Source organism: Squalius cephalus (genome assembly GCF_949319135.1).
Source record: "Squalius cephalus genome assembly, chromosome: 5".
NCBI classification, from domain to species: Eukaryota; Metazoa; Chordata; class Actinopteri; order Cypriniformes; family Leuciscidae; genus Squalius; species Squalius cephalus.
Window position 1 is genome coordinate 7,885,646 of NC_137126.1, and position 23,637 is coordinate 7,909,282.

General features: G+C 38.0%; 1 long non-coding RNA gene across 1 annotated transcript in view; it reads right to left on the minus strand.

The window, feature by feature from the left end:
- Positions 1-2,982: 2,982 nt before the first annotated feature.
- Positions 2,983-23,637, minus strand: part of LOC307158597 — a 30,360-nt gene continuing 9,705 nt past the window's right edge. Inside the window, exon 3 of the long non-coding RNA XR_013821252.1 lies at positions 2,983-3,345. This is a non-coding gene — a long non-coding RNA (uncharacterized lncRNA). The remainder of the gene's footprint in view (positions 3,346-23,637) is intronic.

A 23,637-nucleotide genomic window follows, 5' to 3' on the forward strand; every position in this document is an offset into this window, starting at 1 on the left:
AGGGAATAATCTCTCAGATATCTTTATGGCAGAAGATTGATCAAACCCAGCACTACAGAAGGCCATAATGATCCATCGATGTCCAATGGCAATGAATGTCACTGCATCAAAGCATATATTGTTAGGAACAAAATGGCTTGAAGAACCATTATCTGGATCAGTCTGCTCCTGTGCTCCCCTGATTGTCATCTCAATATTCCATTGGAGGGGTGCCACAATTTTGATCTCAGAAAGAATAGTTCTGGGCTCTAATCCAGGTCTGGTGAAACTGTCAAAATAGTGCATTAGATTATTGGAACCAAGTTGGAAGATGGAAAAACTCAAATACAATAGTTTAGTTTTGTGTGTGTGTGTGTGTATATATATATATATATATATATATATATATATATATATATATATATATATATATATATATATATATATATATATATATATATATATCATTTTATTTATTTATTTGTTTTTCTTTGGACAGAATTAAAAAAACACTCTAAATTGTTGACAAATATTTACATTTGTGGTTGGGTTCAAATCTTACATTTTTATTTAATATTGATCAAAAAATACTTGTTTTCCAAAATCAAAAGCATTCATAAAGTAAAATAATATTTATTATTTTTTCTTCTGCGTGTTCCGGTTTCCCTAGGCCAATCTGAGCCAGTTCTGTACTCGCCATTGACAGCTACGCAACTACCACTTTGACTCTTCAAAAAGATCATAAAGAGATCGTAAAACTAATCCATATGAATTGAGCGATTTAGTCAAAATTTTCTGAGGAGACACGATCACATTATATGATGAAAAGATTAAATTTAGCCTTTTATTCACATATTAACATTGATCAGCGAACATAAATTACTCAACCATAACTGCATGATGCATAAACCTTATTGGTTCTTGCAGAAGCTCAAATGTGCTGCGAAACACACAAGAATAAACCTCACTGGTTCTTGTGCAAGCTCAAATGCTGGACGAAACACACAAGAATGAACCTCATTGGTTCTCGCACATCAAGCAAGAATGCTTGAGCTTCTGTTTATCATAACTGATGTGTGCACTGATGAATGTTTATATGTGAATAAAAGCCTAAATTCAATCTGTTCAGCGTATGAAGCGATCATGTCTCTTTTTATTCGAAAATTTGGACTGAACCGCTCAATTCATATTAGGGCTGCACAATTAATCGCAATGAAACTGCACACAATTTACCAAAGGCTGCGATTACTCTATGCGCTGTTTGTCAGTGGAGCACGGCTGATCGGTAGTAAATACTGCTCCATCTGAACACCAGAGGCCGCTCTTACACAGACACGCCAAAAACGCCCCATGCAGAAGTATCATTCCAGGAAATCCCTATGGGCATCATACTATCACTGTAGCTGAATAAACAGAAGATTGAAAAGCTTTGATTAAACATGACTAATAAACACACGACTGCCTTATACTGAGTAAGAAGTCACATCATCTCACAGAAGGATGCTCAACTGTCGTTATGAAGTGAGTTTGGAGTAAAAGCATGTTATTAAATGTTATTTTTTGTAGGACAAGAGGTTCATAAATGCTTCTCACGTTTGGAAAGATGTTTGAAGCGTGTTGCTTTTTTCAAATGCATGTTGTAAGTGACTCAAACTCGCAGTGCTTTCAGATGGAGCAGCGTTTACAGAGCCGTACATCAATGACAAGCAGCGCAAAAAAAATAATTGCAGCCTTTGCGATTTCATAATCGCGATAAGCCAAATCGGTTTAAGTGCGATTTCATGCGATTTGCGATTAATCGTGCTGCCCTAATTAATATGGATTCGTTTTACGATCTCTTAATGAACTTTTTGAAGTGTAAAAGTGGTTGCTGTGTTGCTGCACAAGTCTAGTGTCCCCATGCACACACACCATGTGATGTCTGCCACGGACTGGTGCCAAACAAGGGAGGATGGGTTCCACTATCTGAGGCAAACAAAACAAAGAACAGGCCCAGAAAAAAATGTGTATCAAGGACCATTGAGTACCCTCTCTTCTCGGCTACACTGTCTGAGAAGAAAGATACAAAAGCTGTTAGCGATACCCTTTCAAAAGGTACTTATTTGTACCTTAAAACCCTCATCCTTCCCTTGGGTCATTTTGACCTGAAATTCTTTTTTTTATTTTTTTTATTAGTTTTTTAAAAGTAACAAATCCTTCCCTCGCGGGTCAATTTGCCCCCCTTAGGAATGAATGGAATGCGAGCAATGCTTCAGTATAAATTTAAAAACCTAAAAAAGCTCAAAATTCAAGCTAAAAATGCTAAAACTTTACCAAATTTTTTTTTTTTTTTAATAATGTCTACGTGTCTATCTGAACGCATACTGACGAAAAATGACTTTAGGACCCAGCGGAACAATTGCTCCAAATAGAGCTATCAGGCCGTCTAGTGACAAGAGTCATGAAATATCATGTTATATTATTTTTGTTCCACAAGAGGTCGGCAAAGACACCTAATGTAAGATATTTTGAGCTGAATTAAAAGGGTTATGCATGCAATTGTAAGTTATTTTGAATTTAAGTTGAAAGAATGTGAGGAATGTGCTTGCATTACTATTTATTTATTATTTATTTTTCAAATCTAATTTAAAGGTAAATAACAAAAAAACAAACAAAAAAATGCATTAAAAAATATTATCAAAATGAAATAAAATAAGCTTTCTGGACAAAAAAAAACAAAAACAAAAACAAAAAAAAATTTTAATTGAAATTGAAGTGCGCGGGAAGTATGAGGGTTAAATGTACATATTAGTAAGTACAATGTTCACAGTATAAAAAAGGGGTACTACCCCAGTGACAGGTTCTGTAACTTTTTTCCCCTGAGAGTGTAGTTGAATAGAGAAGGCACTCAATAGCCCTTTATACGCACTTCCACCATCACCCTTTTCTTGAACTGTGGATTGTTTTGAATCTGTCCCAACCCTCTATCCTCTCTTGCTTGGCACCAGTTAGAGGCAGATTGAGACTTTGCTTGATGTGTATACATTGTACACTAGACGTGTACTGGCAGTGCCAGTATCCATCTCAGCCAGGTGCCTTGGGAAGCAGCTATAGTGCACCCCTCCACTTCGAGTGGGACAGGCCAGGGTTTGACCAGCTGTTGGACTTGGGCAGGAAGGCACCCAGTGTGGAAGAGGACACCACACGGCAGCCTGTTCCTCTTACTCTACTGTGTGGCGAGTCATCAAGTTGGAGAACAGGGAAGACCATCTGCTACACATCTGGAAGGTCCTTGAAGGAACTGGACTGACCAGAGAAAATTCCACCTGAGATTAATGGAGGTGCAGTACCTGGGTTTCTGAATTGGTCCCGAATGAATCATACCCCCTGTGAAAATAGGAAGCAACAATGACAAAGTTCCCAGAGATGCAATCATAAACTTTGGAACATACAAGTCTTAGGTTGGCTGATGGCAATTGATTCCTAAGTTCTGCTGGGAAATTCTGACAACAAAGTTGACATCTTTTTAAAATCTCTTTCAAAGACTAATGGAGCCATATTTTAATTGGTTACCACTGTTGTGTGAAACACTTAAAAACCAACGCTATCTCACAACCAATTCGTTCAAATTCGTACGAGTGAGTAAAAGGTGGCTAATTCGTACGAATTCGTACAAACTCACTCGTGCGAATTTGTACGATTTGTCTAAACCCCAGTGATGGCTAAGTTTAGGGGCGGGGTCAGGGGTAGGTCATTCATATGAATTGGGCAACTCGTAAAATATTTACGTTTTAGCAAAAATCTTACAAATTCGTACGAGTGAGGTCGTATAAATTAGCCACCTCATAAAATACGTACGAATTGCCATGAGATCGGGTTGTTAAAAACTGAGGTTGGTTGCTTGACGTTGTTCAGATGGACCCCTTTTGGCTCATAGCTCCTTGATCAGAATACGCTGATAGTCACTGTGAGATTTTACATGAAGGATACTACATTAGGTGTAGTCACATTTACCTTTAAAGTGAATTTCTGTGGGTGAAATACAGTCATCTAAATAGGAATCCACTCAATCAGGATTTTTTTTGCATGAGGGACACGTAAAGAAAAAAAATATATATATAATAATTTCCCATGTGGATTTCACATGGGTTTATGGAATTTTGAATGCCAGAATTTGCTGCTTTTACCAATATAAAACTGCTTGGTTTAGAAGTGACCTCTGTGTAAGCAGTGCTTCATGCATTTTAATGCTATTGATAATTTTGTCTGCATAATTGTACAAAAGACAGTGCCTTTAAACTCTAGGAATCAAAAACAGTGAAAACCAAGCAAAGAACAATGCACAACAGTGGATTTTAAAGAGCTAAACAAATGAAGGGAATAGCTAATTGACACACATGCACTTTCCGATAAATAACCACACAGAAATAAGTCCCAGTATTGTCATCTAGTTGTTTACAGTGGAAGTTCTCACCAAATGAACACAAAAACAAACAAACAAACAAAAATAAATCAATCAATCAAACCATTTTGAGCTGAAGGCTGAAAAAAACTAAACAAAAAAAACCCCGAAAGTTTGTAAAGGATTATGCAGAATTATTTGTCTGGTGCCTGAACAAAATCTGCAAATATCAGTATTCTGAAACCACAGATCTAGGGTTACCTAATTGAATAAGTTTTGGGGCAGAATTTTACAAGTCCTCTATAAAATATTCAGTCTTGGTTTGCAGACACATCTAAATTATTTATGGCTGCAAAATGAAAAAATCTGAGAAATTCTACAGGCCAGCTGCACAGGCTTTGGGCATTTTATTTTCCACTTATCTAAAAGCATGGGCTTAATTATTAATGGCCCAAATTGTCATCCTGGCTTTGTCTGATCATGTGAAGGGCAACAAAGTCACACTGGTGGTAGCTGAAGGTGATTTTACTTATATTTGTTCATAATGAGGCTTTAGAGCAGATATGACTGTTGTTTCTGGGACATTTGGTTGAAGATACACAAGGGTACAAATATTAATAATATGGATGGCCTGAATTAGCCCTAATATTTCAGCATATACATATTTTTAATCAAGCAGCAGGGACCTATGATTTGAAACATTTCTTTCTTTCTCAATAATCACTGCTCTTTGTCATACTCTCCCTAAAGAAACACAACCACAGAGAATCCCCATTAAGAAAACCTGTTCAGCCAATATAATTATTTAATATTCTTTGAACATGCCAACATGGTCCAACAATGACAATGACATTTAAATGTATATTTTATCTTTACTGCATAGAGGCTGTCAGTGACATTTGGCAATTTAATTATTTATTTATTGGCTTCCAAGCGAATAGAGGGAGTGTATCAAAGCTGCATGCTGTTTTTTCTCATCAGGGTGGATTTCAGTCCATAATCTTTATGTCTTAACTGAACAGTCCACTACATGTGGTAAAAAAAAAAAAGCCAGGGTCTTCTTTTGACTATGTTCTTGTACTGCACATTAGTGGCATAACCAACTACAATTACATATTTAGCAGATGGTTTTATCCAAAGCAACTACATTGTATTAATGCATTCAAGGCACGCATTTGATCAGTTCATGGGAATCAAACCCATGACCGTTCTAAAGCTATGCTTTTCTCTTAGAGGTCAAAGAATGCTTGAACTACACTTGTCCTTGTGGGTTAATGCAAAAATATTCTGCTCATATATTGCATGTGCTATGGCTGCTAAGCGATATCAGCTTTGCTGTAAAAATGCTTTTATGATTAAGAATCAGGTGAACGGTCAGTGACTTTATTGTGCAGAGAAAAGAGAACCTCTGACATCATTAGATAATTTTTTGGTTTGTTTGTTTTGGATAGGGATGACATATGTTACTATGAGTAGGAACAGAGACACATTTGCCCTATTAATGTGTCATATTTCAGTTTGCCCTATCATTTATAATGAATGAATTCAGTCAGATGGTAAATGACAAAGTCCAGCCCACTTACGCATCTCTACCCTGAACAGATGGAGACTAAAGACATGCAGAATTATCTATGTGTGTGCGCTTGCCATGAAAAATTATGTTTACTTTTGGTTGTTTGTTGCTGATCACAAAAAGCTCTAGTCCTGTCTTTGACTTCTGTTTTGTTTTCATGCTCAGAAATATTACCCTGCATGTCAGCGTTTAATAAGTGATATCTCTGCTGCAAAATTTACATAAATGCAATGGATACAGTTTTATTGAAGTAGAAAATAAGATGCACATTATTCATGACTCTGGTGTTTTCTGTGTGCCAACAAGGGGAGTAAATCTGAAACAAACATTTTCCATATAAAAAACATGCCTCTTATGGTATTGGTGAACAACTTTTTGTTTTAACATGCAAGTACTCTCGACAAGCAATTGCAGCCCACTGTTTGAAAAAAACAAGAATGTGAAGGAAATCAATTTAACCTAACATGCCACAGTTTATTTGAACTTTTACATTATTTGTTGGGAAAAAGTTCTTTACGGTACTCCTTTTTATTATTTAGCATCTCGCCGGTGGATCTGCCACAAAGTACAGGTGCAGCGGGATTTTGTCAGGCAGAATAATGCTTTAAGCAAATGACTTTGAAACTCACAAGGAGAATCTACTTTACAGTCTGCAAAAGTGCACAGCAGCAGCTCTGATGTCTCAATCAGGGTTTATATCAAAGCACACGAATGTGTTGCATAATTGCAGTTGTCATTGTGCCACACTCAAAAGACTTTTTACATGAAGTGTTTAGAATGTGTGTGGGATTTCATTTCATACATGATGTTTTACAGTATAACACATCTGTCAGAAAAGGCAATTATTAAAGGGATAGTTCACTCAATGAAGATTCCGTGATCATTTGCACCCTCATGTCTTTCCAAACCAAAATTGTAGAACACAACAGGCGAAATGTTGCAGAATGTATTGGCTACTCAATATAAAGTAATTTTGGGCACAATAAAAGTACTGTATGTGAGTTGTTCACTATATTCCAAGTACTCCAAAGCTATCGTCGTCGGTTAGGAACCTGGGTGTGCTCTTTGATACCAATCTTTCATTTGAAAGCCACGTTTCTAGCATCTGTAAAACCACATTCTTCCATCTTAAAATATATATCTAACTTTCGATATATGCTTTCAATGAAAAATGCGGAACAGTTAGTTCATGCGTTCATGACCTCAAGGCTAGATTATTGTAATGCTATTATGGGTGGTTGCCCTGCACGCATAATAAACAAACTACAGCTGGTCCAAAACGCAGCTGCTCGAGTTCTTACCAGAGCCAGGAAGTATGACCATATTAGCCCTGTTCTGTCAACACTGCATTGGCTCCCTATTAAACATCGTATAAATGTAAAAATATTGCTGATTACTTACAAAGCACTAAATGGTTTAGCTCCGCAGTACTTGAGCGAGGTCTTAACGCATTATAGTCCTTCAATTCTATTGCGATCTCAAAATTCTGGCCAGTTGATAATACCTAGAATATCAAAATCGACTGCTGGCGGTAGATCCTTTTCCTATTTAACAGTCTGCCTAACATTGTCCCGGAAGCAGACACACTCTGTCAGTTTAAATCTAGACTACAAAACACATCTCTTTAACCTGGCATACACATAGAAAATTATACATTCCTATTATTCAAATCAGTTAAATGATTAGGCTGAATAAATTAGGTCAGCTGGAACCGGGAACACTTCCTACAACACCGGATGTACTCGTTACATACTTAAGAAGAATTGCATCTATGCTAATGTTAGTCTTTCTGTTTATTCCGAGGTTTATTGTAATCAGCTGGATCCAGGCCGTATCCAGATCAGATGGTGGACCTGCGCCTAGACACAACCACAACGCATGATGTAGTCAGCCGGATCCGGGCCATATCCAGATCAGATGGAGGACTAGACACGACCACAACGCATCCCTGAAGTGTCAGCAGAGGTTGTGTCAACTAGACTCTCCCCTGTGAAGGCCTCATCGACACGACAGCCATCGGCACTGAACCTCAACAAACCTGTCTCCATACCGGCGTGATGACTCTGATCTTCAACCAGATGGAACTGGATAATATTCTGATTGTTTCAAACCAATCTGACTTCTGATCTATAATGCTGGCTGAATCATAATCATATACACTGTTTGTTCATTGGCCAGAGGAGAACTGGCCCCCGACTGAGCCTGGATTCTCCAAAGGTTTTTTTCTCCATTCTGTCACCTGATGGAGTTTTGGTTCCTTGCCACTGTATCCTTTTTCACCTTTATTGCCATTGGCTTTTGGCTTTTGGCATTTAATTTAAAGGTGCTCTAAGCGATGTCACAGCAAACATCTCCTCACCATCCGCTAGCTGCCTTTCCCCTGAACACACTGTAAAAAAACGCGGTCTCTGTAGACACCCCAGGCTCCACAAACGGCAACAAAAACAAACTGGGCTCACCCGCACCACGAAACATAACAAACTGCTCCAGCCAATAACCGACAAAAAAACTTTGGGATGTGGTTTGGGGGGTTAGTGCGCGGATGAGGAGGAGGGAGGGTCTAGCTAGCCTCCGTTTTGTTTGACAATACTTTAAATGTCAACAAGAAGTGACGTCACCCAACATCACTTAGAGCACCTTTAATATTCAACAATAATATTGATCTGCCTGCATTGACACCATTATATGAGAACTGAACTGAGCTGGATGATGACATCACGGTTTTCTCCAGAGCGGCTATATATATACATATATATATAAATTAACTAAATTAATTACTTTTTTACAACAAAGATGAAACATCACTGAACTTACTTAAGCTGGGCTGTGACGCTATTTTCTTCTGAAACAAACTCTGTTGCATTATTTTCCTGTTATTTCTGTAAAGCTGATTTGAAACAATCTGTACTGTAAAAAGCGCTATATAAATAAATGTGACTTGACTATTGTATGGCTTGGAATTTAAAGTACTACAGATGTTTAACATTGCACTCTTAAAAATATTTTCCAAAAGTTATTCCATAGAATGACCATTTAAGATTTCCAAAATAACTTTTCAATGAACAGTAGTTTTTTAGTATGAAGAACATTTTAATGATCTAAATAACCTTTTTCCACTATAAAGAACTTACATGCAATGGAAAGGCCCCATGGATATTAAAGGCACACTATGGGCCCTATTTTAACGATCTGAAACGCGAAATGCAAGTAACTTTGTGGGTGAATCTCTGTGGGCGCTGTTGCTATTATACCGGCGGGATAAATGACTCTTGCGCCCGACGTAAATCTAACATCTCCCTTTAAGAGCAGGCACGCTTGTTCCATGGCGGATTGCTATTATAATGGCAGATTTGCCAGGCGCACGCCAGGAGCGGTTCACAGCTGAGGAGACTGATGCTCTCGTCATGGCCGTAAAAGACAGAGAAGTGACATTGTATGGGGATGGGAGAAACCCACCCAAATTATCTTCAGTTAAATAGGCATATAATAATTTGGGTAAATGTGAAAGCTAGATTTATGCCTATTTTTTTCACATCTTCATGGACACCACAATGATTTCCCTTGTGTGGTAATATTTTTCCTTGTAATTATGTATGGTTTGCAAAAATGGGAACTGCTGCGTCTGTGTAGATGAGAGAAGCAAAGTGTATGCGCGTTGTGCACACGCTACATTATGACTTAAAATAGCATCTGAGTAACGCGCCACTGACTTTAGACTATGTTTTTCCTGGTCTGTGGCGGAATTGTTTTCTGGAACTGCAAAATAGCACCAGGGAACGTTTACGCCGGAACACACCTCCTCTTTTCTCTGAACCGCCCCCGGGAGCGCAAGTTCATTCCCTAATTTACCAAAGTGCGTCTGTGGAGGGCACGACATGCGGCTCGAGAGCAGTGGAGCTTTTATTACTCTGCAGAATGCTTCCGCTTCTTCCGGTCATGCGTATGTGGGGTAACTCAGCCCTGTTTCATCATATTAGAAACATTTGAGTGTGTTGAAAGTTGTTATAATGCTACTCTGTGCATTCGCTCGGTGGCTACTATATGAGACACTTGTTGCACACTGCAGTGAGCTAGATCAATATTAGGCATGGTATATATGGTACTCACAGTAAATCAAGAAAACGAGATTTAAACAAAAAGACTAACTGTGTTGAGCTATACACTCACCTAAAGGATTATTAGGAACACCATACTAATACTGTGTTTGACCCCCTTTCGCCTTCAGAACTGCCTTAATTCTACGTGGCATTGATTCAACAAGGTGCTGAAAGCATTCTTTAGAAATGTTGGCCCATATTGATAGGATAGCATCTTGCAGTTGATGGAGATTTGTGGGATGCACATCCAGGGCACGAAGCTCCCGTTCCACCACATCCCGAAGATGCTCTATTGGGTTGAGATCTGGTGACTGTGGGGGCCATTTTAGTACAGTGAACTCATTGTCATGTTCAAGAAACCAATTTGAAATGATTCAAGCTTTGTGACATGGTGCATTATCCTGCTGGAAGTAGCCATCAGAGGATGGGTACATGGTGGTCATAAAGGGATGGACATGGTCAGAAACAATGCTCAGGTAGGCCGTGGCATTTAAACGATGCCCAATTGGCACTAAGGGGCCTAAAGTGTGCCAAGAAAACATCCCCCACACCATTACACCACCACCACCAGCCTGCACAGTGGTAACAAGGCATGATGGATCCATGTTCTCATTCTGTTTACACCAAATTCTGACTCTACCATCTGAATGTCTCAACAGAAATCGAGACTCATCAGACCAGGCAACATTTTTCCAGTCTTCAACTGTCCAATTTTGGTGAGCTCGTGCAAATTGTAGCCTCTTTTTCCTATTTGTAGTGGAGATGAGTGGTACCCGGTGGGGTCTTCTGCTGTTGTAGCCCATCCGCCTCAAGGTTGTGCATGTTGTGGCTTCACAAATGCTTTGCTGCATACCTCGGTTGTAACGAGTGGTTATTTCAGTCAAAGTTGCTCTTCTATCAGCTTGAATCAGCCGGCCCATTCTCCTCTGACCTCTAGCATCAACAAGGCATTTTCGCCCACAGGACTGCTGCATACTGGATGTTTTTCCCTTTTCACACCATTCTTTGTAAACCCTAGAATTGGTTGTGCGTGAAAATCCCAGTAATTGAGCAGATTGTGAAATACTCAGACCGGCCCGTCTGGCACCAACAACCATGCCACGCTCAAAATTGCTTAAATCACCTTTCTTTCCCATTTTGACATTCAGTTTGGAGTTCAGGAGATTGCCTTGACCAGGACCACACCCCTAAATGCATTGAAGCAACTGCCATGTGATTGGTTGATTAGATAACTGAATTAATGAGAAATTGAACAGGTGTTCCTAATAATCCTTTAGGTGAGTGTATAACCATGATTAGTTTTCTGTCGATGAATGTATCCAAACAATTGCTCACCTGTAAAACACATAACATATTAAAGCGTCTTTGGTGTTTCCATGGTTTCTACAAAATAAAACCAAAAATCGCGGGTAACGCGGGTATGATGTCATTGATAGGCGACACATGGACACGGTCAAAGTACACAATAAAATATCTAACATTGTTCTAGTAGTGGTTTTTGGATATTTTGATACAACAATCTTACATAGTCCATGGAACCATAGATGCCAATAAAGAACATTTATTTTTAAGAGTGTGTTGTAAAATACAGTATAAATACAATACTATAAATGTATTTTTTAATATGACTCCCTCCCTACGAAGCTTGAATATTCAACAGTGTTTACAACTGGTGGGGGAAAAAAACATATCTAATAGATGCTGCCTGCTGGATAGATTTCGGAGCTCTGTTCTCAGAGGACACCTTGTTGTTTTTCACATTGTCTGATTTTCGCATCTATAGGGACGAACATCTTGAAGAGTATTTCCTCTAGAGGAACACACAAATGAGAGGAGACGGTAGATGACAGTGCAGACAGGAATTCAAGGGAAAGTGTTTGCACAGAGAGAGCCTTTGCTGCACACTTGACTGAATCGCCAAACAAGAACAAAGGAGAAGGAAGCCACAAGTGAAAGATGACGAATACTCTCTCCCTCTCCCATTCTCCCCAAAGGTAAATATTTGTTAACCATGGCAGGTTTTATATATATCATGTCTAGACCTATTAATTAGCGTGGAATTTCAGCCAACATTGTGAAGCTTTTTAGATACTTGGTCTGCTCCTCTAGGCTGTAATTAGGATTTGTTGGTTTGTGAATTTGTTACACTACGCAAATTATATTCTAAAACTTCTTTTAATTCACATTATCTGGTTTATCATTGTGAAAAGAGTTGTTCTGTATTGTATGTGCACTTGTGGTGTACTTTAAATCGTAAAACTATATATTAAAAAAAAAAAAACTACTTGCAGATAATGTAATGTTATTGAAATAAAAGGTCACCTAAAGAGAGTACACTTTCCTTAAGCACACTTTTAATAAATGCACTTTGTGACAATGTCAAATTAAAGGAAGGGGAGACAATTTTCGGAGAGGCTAGCAATAGCGAGCTAGCTTTGAAAGCATAAGATCCCAGCCTCCCTTCAGAGCGTCTACAATGCCACGCCTTCTTCAAAACACATGAACCCACACAGCCAGAGAAGAGTCTGCAAAGTGTCATGAGAGATGGTGTTAAACTCATGTCTCAAAGCACACAAAATAATGAACATAACTTAAAGAGCTCTGACCTGTACCAACTGACTGCTGCAGATTCATTTTGGCATTGATAGTCTTGCCATTGTTGCATAAATTTGAGTCACGAACCGCTCTGAGTATAACGTCACAGGTTTCCATCTCTTTCAAGTGACAGTAGTTATGGCGTGAACGCAGCAAGACTTTCAACCATAACTGCTTGACGCGTGAGAAAAAACCTTATTGGTTCTTGTTGAAGCTCAAACGTGCCTCATGTGTTTACCACAACTAATGTGTGACAATACACTGTGATTTAGCGCAAATACTCAACTCACAACACAGTCAGCATGATACATTAAATACAGCGTATTGCGCAGAATCTGCGCATATCTGGCTTACTTGAAAACACGCCACAACTCAACAAATAACGCCGTGCTTGTTCATTTGCATTGAAGCAATAGAGAAGATTAAAAATCATGTTTTTTATTATTATAATTTTTTTGGCTAGTAGAAGTTCCGAATGGCCGGTAACTTAAGGTAACGTAAAATTTAGTAGCCAAATTGGCCAGTGAGTGAAAAAGTTAATTTCAAACCCTGGTAGTGTGTATACATTTATTTAATTGTAAATAATATGCAATTAAATGTCTGAAAACATTACATTCAGTAAAGTAAATTATTTCTACAATAAGTGCTCTTTTTAAAAGCATGCTAAAGTGAATGTCTGTTACAGCAGTTTTGATGTTTTAGTCATACATTTTTGTTTGTTTTTTACAAAAATATCCTATAAATATTTTGTCATATATAACTCAGTAGATTTTAAAGTTGTTTAATTATTGTGATGCACATTTTTCGTTCAGTCTACATTATTACTGACATCACTTTTGTTAATGAACATTTGCTTCAGTCATTTCGTTTGACGAGATTAACACTGCCCCAGATGCCCACCATATGCTTTTGAAGGTACTTTCGCACTGTTTTCTACAAAATAAGGACAAGTTGACAAAACACTACAGTTGAAGTAAATTACATTGAAGTAAAACCTTCAATAATTTAACAAACAAAAATTGTGTACTGTACATTGCATATGATATGGACATTTCCCTAACCCTGGTTTCTTAAACCTATAACCCTAGCAGTCAATTCTTCTTCAGTCTTTTCCAGTCAACTATAAGTACAAAAATGTTATCCTACTTTGGCTGATAAATAGCTATGACATTTGTTTATGTTGCAATAACTGCCATGATATTAGAAGAAAGTAACAATCCTGTGGGAGACAAACTAAGAGTGAAGGAACAATGTTGTCAAGATTTCTTGTCTAAATTCAAACTGCCCTTTAATTAAAATACCAGCAGCACATCAGATGTGAGATCACAGGAATTAAAATGCAAATAGCCAGCTGAAACTTTAAAGGAATGAAGCAAAAACAATTACTGTCACGACTTTCACAGTGGCCCCAAAAATGCAGATTATTGCTCTTGTGTCCTCTCATGCACACAGCAATCAATTCATATACATTCTGTTCCTCTAGCAGTTGTAATCACAGAGAGGTCCTGTTTGTTACTAATTGCAAGAATTAAACTGGTTTGGAGATACATTCACAGATGCACTTTATTTATTCACTAAAAAGTGTATTGTAACTTTTTCATTAAATGACTACAAAGTGACAAACATGGAGATGAAAGAAAACTCAGAAGTAGCATTGGGCTTAGTTCAATAATATTTCGGACTTTTAAAATATTTTTCAGAAGGCCCTTGCATGTAGGCGTTTGAAGAAGGGGCTTTTAAATAACTGCACATTATTTTGAAGGGCATGATTAATGCTACAAACATGTGAAGCAAGCCAAAGCTCAATGCCATGCACCCTTTGGCTTTGGTGTTGTACGGTTATAAAACTATTGATGTCCAGAAAACAAAACAAAACAAAAGAAACTTAGCTTGTATTGGTTCAGTTCAGTTTAACAAATAAGAACATATATTGTATAAGATTTGTTTTATGTGTAAGAGTTATTCATAAGAAAAATCAATATGCATATTATTGTTTTTTTATTGTGTCATGCATATTAGCTAATCATTTTCATACACAGATTTTACTCGTTTTAATATATTTTCCATTCTCCTTTATACATTTGCCGTAAGAAATAGTTTTTACAAATCGTATTACTTTGCAAATCATGTGACTATGATAAATAGTCATAGCATAATTTTGTGCAAGGAACCGCGCAAAAATAAGGGCCCTATTTTAACGATCTAAGCATGGTCTAAAGCGCACGGCGCAATACGCACTTAGTGCGTGTCCGAATCCACTTTTGCTAGTTTAACGATGGGAAAAATGGTCGGTGCATGGTCTAAAAGGGTTGTCCCTATTCTCTTAATGAGTACTGGGTGTGTTTTGAGCGTAACGTGCAATATACCAATCAGAGTCTCATCTCCCATTCCCTTTAAAAGCCGGTTGCGCTCGCGCAATGGCGGATTCGCTATTTACAAGGCGGAATTTGCAAGCGGAAAGATTGAACGCTTCTCCAGAGAGGAAACGGATCTGCTCGTGCGCGAGGTTAAAGCGCGCAAGCAGACCATCTACGGGACAAGCCGGATTCCACCATATCTTTATGTACACAATAATAATCTTTTACATTGTAATCCTTTTATTTTTAATATTTGGCTAGTTTGTGTGGTGCTGCGCTTCCCTGTGTGTGGAATAAGCAGAGTGTTGTAAAAAAAAACAAATATTGACTTCAGACCAGGTTTTTTTGGTCAATGGCGCAGTATTTTTCAGTTGCCTCAAATTTGCCCACAAATAGGCTGCATTTGCTATTTAAACAACGTGGCGTAGGACGTGAAAATGATAACTGCGTCAGGCTGAAACTAGCAAAAAACACTTACGTCGCACCTGGCACCGTATGATAGGGCCCTAAGTATTAATTAATCGAAATTCTTCTCCTGTAATCACAATTTGTGCAAGAAAGGAATAAAAATTGTAATTTTACTGCCACTAGTGCTCATTTCAGCTGGAAACTACTCTGAATTGTTATGTATAGGTGCTAAAATGTAGGTAGAGGCATGTTTTTTTTATAATGAGCCTATATGTTATCTATTAATATTAAATATGCAAATATATTTGTGTTGTGATTCCAATTCAGTTTTTAAGTCTTCAGCGAACTTTTGGACACAAACGCCGTATAGCAACTTCCAACCTGCAGACAGACACCTCAGGAACTGTTAGAGCCTGTTAGATTGAAGGAAACCCTGAAGCCAAAATCAAACGTGTCAGTGTTTCGAGGAGCATATTGATCTCTACGAAATCTTTTCCTCACTGTTTTCATTTGTTCCACCGATTGTTTACGATGGAGCGGTGTTCGTCTGTTGGCAGTTCTGCTACGATCGGAAAACAAGCTGGAGTCTGTGACAGCTTGTGAGATGTGCATTGGATCCACTGGAAGATAGCTGACCTTTTACTTTTGCCAAGGACTTTGTGGTGGAAACCATCCCTGAGAGTGAACCGAAAAAACAGACAGCCTTTAAATGACAGCAGCCTTGGTAAGAATTTCATCTGCTGTCTGATGCTTTGTTCTTTTCAAGGTGTATGTGATTGAGACTTCTGCTTAAGATTCAGAATATGTCATCCTTGTGTTTACAGGTCCATGTTGTGCTGTAGGGCTGATCGCCAGAAGTTTTATTGAAAGAAATAACATTGTACCAAGGAATTCAACCCCAGTATGCTCATTATCATCTAAGCACTATACACTGTGCATTTATACACTAAGTACTCAATCGTGTAGTGTATGAATTTTATATGATTATTTTTGCATTCAATACTGGAGTCTGATAGCCCCTCCCCCTCCGGTACATAATTAAAGCTGCGACAATTGAGTGCATGAAATGTCCAACATTCCACACTTAGTTTTTTCAGTTAATTAAATCATATTTAAAGTATTCTTTTTCTATTTGGACTTTTCAGTGTGAACACACTGCTCACACTATTTATTCTACAAAACGTCATAACTAGTGCACAAGAACGTGAATTGGGACACACCTATAGAATATAATTCTGGCCCTGGTCAAGTAACAATATATAGATGACATTACTGTGACATCACACAACATGCAACCGTGTTTCTAGTTTCTTCAGGCAAGCAGCTTGTAGTGATGCATATGAGCAGCGCTACGAGCAGTGGCGTAACTTTGTTTTAAAAAGTGGGTGGGACAGGTGGGGTGGGGGTTGCTAATACAATGCTAAATCAGATATATATACAATAACATTACAATGTCCAGCAATCGATTTAAATAGAAGGCTACATGGGGTTTAATGGTCTTAATGGTAAGTGGTAATGGTCCAGTGGAATGGTCCAGTGGTAACGCCGCCTTCACACTGCTCCGTAATACACAATACGCCCCCAGCGGACGTCGTAGTACACCGTTGAAAAGCGTCGGAAGCTTCGGAAGCGAGTAGAACAAAAATGGCGGAGAGATTAGAACAGTTGATTTTGTCAGTGTCAGAATGTACAATTCTGTATGATCTCTCTGATGAGGGTTATAGAGACAGGCTGCTGCGTGGAGGAAAATTTTTTTCCGCACCGCACTCGTTCGGACCCGGTTCGGACCCATTCGCATGCGGTCTGCGAATCTTCATAGGAGATGAATGACTTCCGCTCGTTTCGTAGCCAGTGTGCCAGTGTGAAGGCGGCGTAAAACTTTCGCCAACCGTGTCAGAGGTTCTGGGTTCTAATCCGCATCCGTATAGTTTTTTTTTTCTCGTATAGTTTTTTTTTCCTCATCAAAACCGATTATGTTCATCAGTGGTTGTATATCAAGCTGGGACACGTTTGTGTGCATTATGTTTTGTGATTTCACCAGAATGAATAGAGAGTTTCCGCAACGGATTAAAGCGCGCGTCCGAGTGAAGACAGTGCGGCGTGTGCGCGAGCCACACGAGAAAACACTGTATCCGCACCACTGATTGCAGCGGCATCGTGCACTTTGATCACTTGATTTAAAAAACACATTTCAGCTCTAGATCGTCTCTTATTTAAAAAACGAAGGAAATAAATGCTCTGCCAGTTAACTGGAGATGTTTTATTTATTTGTAGAAATGGTACATTCGTGCCGCGAGATGTTTTAAAAAGTGGTGGGGACAATATTGACCCTGGCAAAAAGTGGTGGGGACATGTCTCACCCGTCCCACCCGCAAATTACGCCTATGGCTACGAGTCTAATAATCTTAAGCATTATACAATGTGATAAGGTTTGTTAATTTTAACCAAGGTTACTAAAAAGTGCTTTATAGTTAAAAAAAATATTGTGGAAAGCAATGGCGGGGCCAAGAGCTGTGGGAAAGGAGCAAGTGCTAATGAGCAAATATGTAGGTTCTTCTTGACATATTAACAAAACCCTTCTTAATTTGACGTAACAAGTTGCTGAATTCCAAACCGATCTCATTAGAAAACATAACTATTTTTTATGAGGTGACGATTTTGTTCTTTGTGATTAATTAAAAAATGTACGAAACCCCACCCCTAAACCTGACCGTCAGTGGGGCCTAAGCAGATCGTTCCAAAATTGATGAATGGGATCGTACAAATTCATACTAATTGACCACCAATTTGCCAAATGTAAAGTAATTTAATGTAGTTACAAATTGCCATGAGATTGTGTTGTTGAATTCATATCCTCACATTTAAAATGCACTTCCAAAGCCTGAGAAATGGTATATGAAATATAGAAATATAAAAGTATATAAATGTAAAAAAAGTCCACTAGACAAACACACAAAGCACGAATACACAAGTAATAATATTTAATATTGATAAACAAATGTTTTATATAAAAACAACTGCAAAGATTTCATCATTATTGATTGTATTTCATTTGCTTATCCTTCCACAAAAAGCCAATACCCACCAGCAGACAGTAAATCTTTAGGACTTGTAGTGCCTAAGAGAGATACAAATCTACCAACAAACAGTTGCCCAACAATTGCTTATTAGAGCAAAAGAGATCATGATGATTGCCATGTGCGATGTATCATAATTTCTGTAAAATACTGAGTTTGCCCTTATCCACCTTGCCTCAGTGGAAGCCCAAATCTCCTTCAGTCTTTTAAAAGCACCATGTTTCAGCCCCACACACTTTATGGTTATTTTCAGCTCAATTTGACTACAGCAAAAATGTAAAACAGACCTTTTCCAGGTTGCCTGAAGAATAATAATAATGAATTTCACAATACACATTGTTTCAAGAGCTTTACAGAAATTCATGATGTTAATATTTATATCTTAATATCTTTGTGCCTTAAAGTCGTATTTAGCAGATTAAAGCTTGGCGATAATGGTTTACATTACATTTGCGACACTACAGGCAATCGGGCAGTTGAGATTTGCTATATAGTAGCCTATATATCGTTTTACATGTGTGCACTGTATGTATGTGGATAAAGTTATACTTATATATGTCCATCTTTATATAAAGTGAAATAGTTTACATTTTCGAATGATATAAACTCTAAACAATTTAGAACCAGTCATATGGTTTTAGAAGACTTGGAATATATTGCACACGTCATATGGGCCACTTTTTTCATCCTTTTATGTTTTTTTCTATGTTTCGAGGCTGAAAAGCTTTAGTCTACTTTCTAAAGTGGAGAGAAATGACTTCTGCTGGTTAGTTTTAGTTTAGGCAACAATTTCCTTCTCATTTTCCACAGCATTGTCAGAGCTGCAAGAAAACCTTTCATTTGCTTTGAACTGGACAAAGCATGAGGAAGACTGAAAGCTCTTAGGCCGTCTCACTCCGCTGAGCTTTGGGCAAACGGATGTTTTGAAATGAGAAGTATACTGCTGTGAATGCAAGAACAAAAGCAATGAAATGTTCAGATGAGGGCTAAGCAAGAGTTCACTCATGAGGAGAAACAAAACAGCGCCGCAGAGCTTTTACACCCACGTCAGAGGAGTGTCTGAGCCTACAATTTCAATAGAAAAGGATGCATATTATGTGAAAGGCAAAAAAGATCCACAACTGAGGAGTTTTACTGTCTGTGCCATCTTACGTAAGATGAAAGATATATAATGATATTTATCGAGTGAGTTTCAACACGTTCGAATAAACCCCAGAATTGTAGAGTAACTGTCCGTGGTGCTGAATTCAGTAGCACTAACCACATTTACCATGAAGACAGTTGCATTTAAAACAGTAGCTTTGAATTGCACTCGTTAGACTGTATTTGAGAGTAATGTCTAAGAAGCTCACATCTACAGTGATTATTAGGGCATGTCAACGTCCACTCACCGTTCATCTTTGATGTCAGTCTGAATTAGATCAAAGGTTTAAAAATCTGCTTCACAGTCCACCGCACCCGGCACTATTTCACACACACTAAAGGGTTGAAAGGGAGCTGCTTATTTATTTCTTTTCTTGATTGATAGTTTTTTGGCGGAAAAGTTTTTCAGGATAGTTTGGAAAAGTGTTTGTTCTGACTTTGCATTTAGGGGATAAGCAAACATAATAGAAAGACAAGTAATTTATGTCTGCAGTGAATTATTATTATTTTTTTTCATATTTTGATGGTGTTTTTCCTTTTTTTTATTTCGATAGGACAGCACAAAGGTATACAGGAAACATTTTGAGAGGAGAGAGGGGAACAATACGAGATTTTTTAAGCAGAGCTACATGACAATGTAAGATTTTCACGTAGAGCTACAAAGGATAAGGAAGACAGGGACATTTCAAGTTCATAAGCCATCATGTGTCTCTGCATATATCAAAGAAAGAAAGAGAGAGAGAGCAGCTGTGTCTATTCATTTTCAGCTGTGAATAGTCAGATGTGACTATTCCTTCCAGATAATGATGTAGTTACAGCGTCAACCAGAAGAGGCTAACTAGATAATATAAACACTGATTTCTTCGATACTAATTTTATCAGCAAGATCTTCATCAAACTATTGCACCACCATGACAGTTGCTGACCTGAGGCCTGTCCTTCTTCTGTGGATTACTCAGTTATCTGTATTTTACTGTTGACAATTTGACATGATCCAGGATTGTTAGGTTCTCCGAAGTTCATCCCAAAGTTGCTGTCATAGCAACAGGTCCGCAAGCTCAAACCTTCACAGTAGCAGGCTTATTTCATGTAAACAGGATTAGGTGTTACTTAAAGTCAGTCCCGGCCACTGCTACTTTCTTACAAGGGTACCTTAGTGAACCAGGGACAATAATAATTTAATAATAACAATTTTAAAATAAATTTAAAAATAATATTATAATGTTGTGTGGTTCATTATAATATAGACACAGCCAATTTCACTCATTGAGAGATTTTTTCGAGAGGGAATAATTACCTAATAATTTTATTGGACATGGTGCTGTGCATGAATTTGAAGGGTGACTGACAGCTATTATGGAAGTGGCTTGATGCAGAGCGGGTGACATCAAGTTAAACAATGCTGTCTCCTGTGCTATTTGAAAAATGTTCTTGACCCATAAGAAACTGCTGTCACGTAACAAATATGCTTCACAGGTAAAATTAAATGAATTGCTAATTCATGTAAAGGGGGGTTAATTATTTATCCATGCACATCATTATTTTTCATCATTCATATACCTTTGTAATCTTAAAACCAAAATTATTCCCTTCTCTTCCCATCCCTTATAGTGTCCTTATGTAACCGGTCCTACTCGACCTAATCCGAGCGGGATTCGAACCGGCATCTCCAGCATGGGAGGCGGGCTCACTAACAAGAACGCTAAAGACCACAGTCTCTAGCATGCCTCTTGAGGCCGTGGGAGTGAGGTTTACACAGCTGTTTCTAGCTTGCCTCTGTTACACTCATCCCCCTAAACCTCACTCCCATCCGGGTCACGGCACCAAATGTAACCGGTCTACTTGACCCGCTCCGAGCGAGATTTGAACCGGCGTCTAATGGCGTAGGCCGCTAAAGAGCGCAGTCTCTAATGTCAGTCGCTAGTGCGCCTCTTGAGGCCTGGGGAGTGAGGTTTACACGGCTCTTACTTGCTTGATCCTGTGGACTCCAGATCAGGAGGCTGCGTGTAAAACATCTCGACATAAATATGAGTTCTGAAGCAATTCAAGCTAGCAAACTCATCCTTGCGAAACAGCCTCAATCTTCTGCTTTTTAGAGCATCTAGGCTATTTTGTCCACCAATTAGTGTCAGCAGCCCAACCCTTTACCAAGTTGACTGTGGAAATATACCTTGGAAAAAGAAGCACAGACAAAAATAAATGTCCTTTCTATCAGCAGCAATACGCTTTCAGAGCCTAAGGGTTTCAGACAGAGAACGTTGAAGTCTATGTATATACATACGTAGGGATTAATGATTGATATAGAACAGATTCCTCTCAGTGAACCGTAAAGAGATGGCCTCACACTCAGGGCCTTTTAATAGGTGTCATGCATGACTGGATCCCTCTTACTCACACCGAAACTAATGTAGCACGACTAAAGGTATGGACACTACTCCCAGTGTGCTTGTCTGTTCTTATGATGTGTATTGGTCAGATTTAAGGTCTTATTTTATCACAGTTGCGCAGCTAATGAAGCCATCATAAAGACGGAACTGACTGCAGAGAGTTATCGCAATGACATCAGCTCAAATTAAATGGAAGCTTCAGTTAAATTTAAACTCGAGTAGATGAGTTTGTAAAGTTTTCACTTTCACTTACGCTCAGAATCAATTTCCAAATTCAAACTGCGTGAGTTTAAAAAGCTCCAAACCTTGGGGTGGTTTTTAGTTGTAGATTCTGCACACCTCCAGAAAATGGAAAACAGTTTCCAAAAGAATATACTTTCAAATAATTCACCGTGACAAAATGCCTGAGCAGGCTGTTTACTGCCAAGCTCTGGTACTCAGTAAAGGTAAACCTCTGAATGAGTTCATGACTTTTGGGTAAATATAATCCGAAAGTGATAATTTGCATATTTAATGTGTGTGAACTTGTTGTTCAGTTGAAGACTCAGAGAACTGCACTGATAGTTGCCTTTTTCGAGTTGTGTGGACTGTGGTAACTGTTAGGTGATAGCAAAACAACACTAAATAAAACAAAATCTAGGTGATACAGACTGCAGTGCGGGGTTTAAGAGATCCAGAATATGAAAATTCTGTCATTATTTACTCACCCAAATGTCATTCCAAACTAAAACAGACATTTGTGAAAATATATTTTATGTTCCACAGAAGAATGTCAGGTTTGGAATTTGAGTAAATGATGACAGAATATACATTTTCAGGTGAACTATCCCTGATATAATCACATATGCATACTTTTTTTCTATTGTAATTAATAAGATGTTTTAGATAAAACAAAAACAATATAATTAAAATACTTTGTGTGTGTGTGCGCATATATAGTTGTCACAACGCTGTGTTGTAGAACACACACAACCACGATTATGAAGGGAAACATCTTTAATAAATCAACAGGTAATAATCCACACAAAGAGAGCAGCTTACAACAGATCTATACAACTGAAAACAATGATGATTAAACACACACACCCGAACTGAATGATTAAACGGTGCAAAAAAAAAAAAAAAAAAACCTGAGGAAACTTGTGACAATAGTATATTCATATAATTTTATTCAATACCTATATTTTTGCTTTTCTAATTAATTACAATTAATAATATAAAGTAAAAATAAAATAAAATATAATATTGAATTAATGTATTATTGATGTATTATATGATGTATTATTATGTAACTATATAATATATGTACAAATATTAATATAATATGACAATATGGTAATCAAATGTATAGGTTAATAATTCCAGCCTCACCATCCCTAGACTTTAGATTTTGGCATTAGAGAAGATGCTGATTCATTCTTTCTTTTTGGCTGTCACCATGTTTTGTTATTTGTGTTTCAGGAAAAAAAAAAATGAAAAAAAAGAAGATTGCTTTTCATATTCCAAATAGAAGGGATGTGTCTCTTATGTGTATATTACTTGTATAATCTGCTATGAAATTTTCAGAGCGGTGCGCAGTACTTGATTTTAATTTCACAAGGCTCAACATTAAGCCTCCTTATGTGCTTGACAGTCAGTCA